This window comes from Ixodes scapularis, unplaced genomic scaffold (genome assembly GCF_016920785.2).
Source record: "Ixodes scapularis isolate PalLabHiFi unplaced genomic scaffold, ASM1692078v2 PGA_scaffold11__112_contigs__length_91849675, whole genome shotgun sequence".
Taxonomy (NCBI): Eukaryota; Metazoa; Arthropoda; class Arachnida; order Ixodida; family Ixodidae; genus Ixodes; species Ixodes scapularis.
This window is the reverse complement of record NW_024609837.1, coordinates 87,116,947-87,119,918: the sequence shown is the minus strand read 5'-3', so window position 1 is coordinate 87,119,918 and position 2,972 is coordinate 87,116,947. Positions and strand designations below refer to the sequence as shown.

General features: G+C 50.2%; 1 pseudogene; it reads left to right on the top strand.

Annotated features, from left to right (window-relative positions):
• Positions 1-1,414: 1,414 nt before the first annotated feature.
• LOC115320453 lies at positions 1,415-2,186 on the top strand (annotated as a pseudogene).
• Positions 2,187-2,972: the final 786 nt, after the last annotated feature.

Below are 2,972 nucleotides of genomic sequence, written 5' to 3'. Positions count from 1 at the left end.
CGGGACGCTCTCGAGAGATCTCGGACCCAACGAGAGCGCCAGTTTCAAGATGGCGGTTGCTTCGACTGGCGCAGCAAGGGCGACGTGGTGCTTTCGAAGTTCTGTGTTACGTGAAATTGCGTGGTGTTCAGCTCGGCGATTGTTTCTGGGACCTGCCGCGGTCGAATCAGATCGCCCTGCAGCTGAAAGAGTGCACAGTGGAAATGTTCGCCACTCGCAGTGTGCGTCGACGCTGCGATCTGTTCAACGCTAAGCCTATTTCCACAGTTCATCGCCGACGGACGAACGACTCTAAAAGAAATCGTCGAAGTTCTCGCTATGCACTGGACATCAGGGTCATGAATTTCATTCCGCGATAGCACCGGTAAAAGGTGCCGTTTCCACGGGACGACTGACGGAGGCTCCGCGATCGAAATTGGCTACGCACTCGTACTCGTATTCTCTGTACCCCGCAGAAAAACGCGCTTGACGAGGCAGCTGTGGCTTGGTTTAATCTGAAATGAAATGATTGGACACTTTTTCTTTTTCAATATTTCTTTCCAGGAGCATGGTTGCGCTATAAGCACGCGGAATTCTACGACTCTAGCAAATTTAACCAAGATCATGCGCGGTGTTCACTCGAAAACGTAACGCACAACTAAATTCGGTCCAAGCAGGTCATTTTTAGCGTACGCTATACTATTGCGTATTGCGTACGTAAGATCCAGCAACGCTATACTAAAACTGTCTAATGAAAGCTGCACATAGCAACGGGTCTGCGAAACACTTTACACGGGCAAAACATTACACCGCTAAATAATCGATACGAAATGGCAAGAGGTACACTCTTAGAAAAAAGGGTATGGATAGTCCTCCCTTAGGGGAGGAACGGTCTTGTAACCTATGTTCCTTTAGGAAGGGAGAAACTTTCGTCCCTGAAGCAGGGGAGCAAAGTTCCTCCGTTGCCTGCATCTCATTATGGCGGCCCTGAATCGAGCAAATCGAGCTCAATAAAGCTTAACGAGGACGCTACGTCTCTTGTACGGGACGAGAGGAGCAGCAGATAAAAGCGTTACACGAGCTTTCCGCGAACTGTGTTTATTTCCGAAGCCAGATTCCCCCCACAGGTACAGAAACTCGCGTTTCGAAAGCAGTTACTCAGTCTTCTCGTCGACTGCACTCGACGTTAAACGGGGACAACCGATACCCAGTTACTTCGCGCACTTTGCGTCTTATCTTTGGTGTTCCTCGAGTCACAATTCCTTCGTCAACCGCACATCACGGAGAAGTGCAAACCCAGTCCGCGAAACCAAAAGCCGCTCTCGAAAGAACAAACTTGAAGTCGCTGTTTATCGCGTAGCGTGAAAGCTTGAAGCGAGCTTGAAGTGGCCAAATTTTGGACCTGTCTTGAACGCGACTTCGTAGTTGTTTCAACATGGCGACTTGGCGAAGCGACGTCGCAGAGAGGATCTCCGCCTTCGAATTTGCAACTCGCGCGTGCGACATCGTCTTCGGGGACACGTTTTCTTTGCCACGAGTCCCGCGACCATCAATTCGAGATAGGGAAAACCCGATGGAGCGCTACAACGACGGGCAGTTCCTGGTGGTTCCTGGCGCGGTACCGCTGTACGAAGGGAACCGTGCGAGAGCTGCTCGGGATGCTGCCGCTATAAACGAGCACCGACTGCAGCGGCCTTCCGCTGACCCCCATGCTGCAACTGCTGGTCACGCTGCGGTTTTATGGTGCCGGGACCTTCCGGGTTGTGACTGGGGACCTCGTGAACGTGTCCCAACCAACAGTGTGCCGCGCGGTCGGAGTAGTTACGCAGCTGATCGCGAGGCACCTGTTCCGGGACCTCGTTCACTTCCCCAGCGCCGCCCAATTCAACACGGAGATGCCCGATTTCTTCGCACTTGCGAAATTCCCCAATGTCATCGGGTGCATCGACTGCACCCACGTGCGAATCAAGAGCCCCGGCGGCGACGACGCGGAGGTGTTCCGCAACCACAAGGGAGTTTTCTCAATCAACGTCCAGGTAACGAGTGCAGAGTTCGCGGTTTACCGAATTTAGAGTTTAAAAGCTTTTGACATCAGGTTAGAGCAACGTTCGCGCGATCGCGAGATGTCATTCATTTGAGTATGCGCTCATGTTCGACTGCATGAAATTTGGATATTCTGCCCCAAGCATTACACATGTATAACTTGAAACTTTCGTGGTCGAAGCCCCCTCGTCTTTGCTTCGCTATATGCAGTGGTTGACCTGCTACATGCTGCTCTAAAGCGTCTGGCACATGGCATGGTTGGCGATGCCACTGAAAATTAAGCAAGTAGTTTTCTTTTTTCTTGATGCCTAAGTACTACGTGCGAAGAGTAGGGCTGCACGAATATTCTAATTTTCTAATAGTAGTTTCAAATATTACGTTGATATTCGCTACCAAATGAACTGCAATATTCATACTTTTCGAAGTGTTGATTGCGGCGGGTTAGCCCCCTTGAGTGCCCTTCTCCTCAAGCACAGTTGCACTGCGGAGAAGCAATAACCGCGGAGCGGACACAACGATCTTGTGACTCGCTTCGCGGCAGCTCAGCTGCGCGCTTAGGAGAAAGCACACCTTCAAACTAGCATAATGCTCGAGCACGCCTAATGTACTACAAAAAAGAAAAGAAAAAAGTCAGGAAGGTTTTTTATTGTTGATATTACATAGCAGTAAAATCTTCAAAATTTAACTGTGGCTATTGGGTATATGTTATAGTCCATTGCAACTCAAGAAGGTAGGGCGAGAGTAAGACGGGCCAGGGAGGAGGAAGCAGAGGGAAGGCTAAAGAGAGGTTTCCCCCTCTCTTCTCCAGCTTTCGGTCTGCTTCCTGCTCCCAGGCCCGTCTCACCCTCGTCCTACCTTTTTGTTTTGCAATGGACTATAGGCAGCAATTTTCTAAACACCTGTGTTCATTATTTGTGCTAAATATGTGCATATAGTTGGACACACAGGAG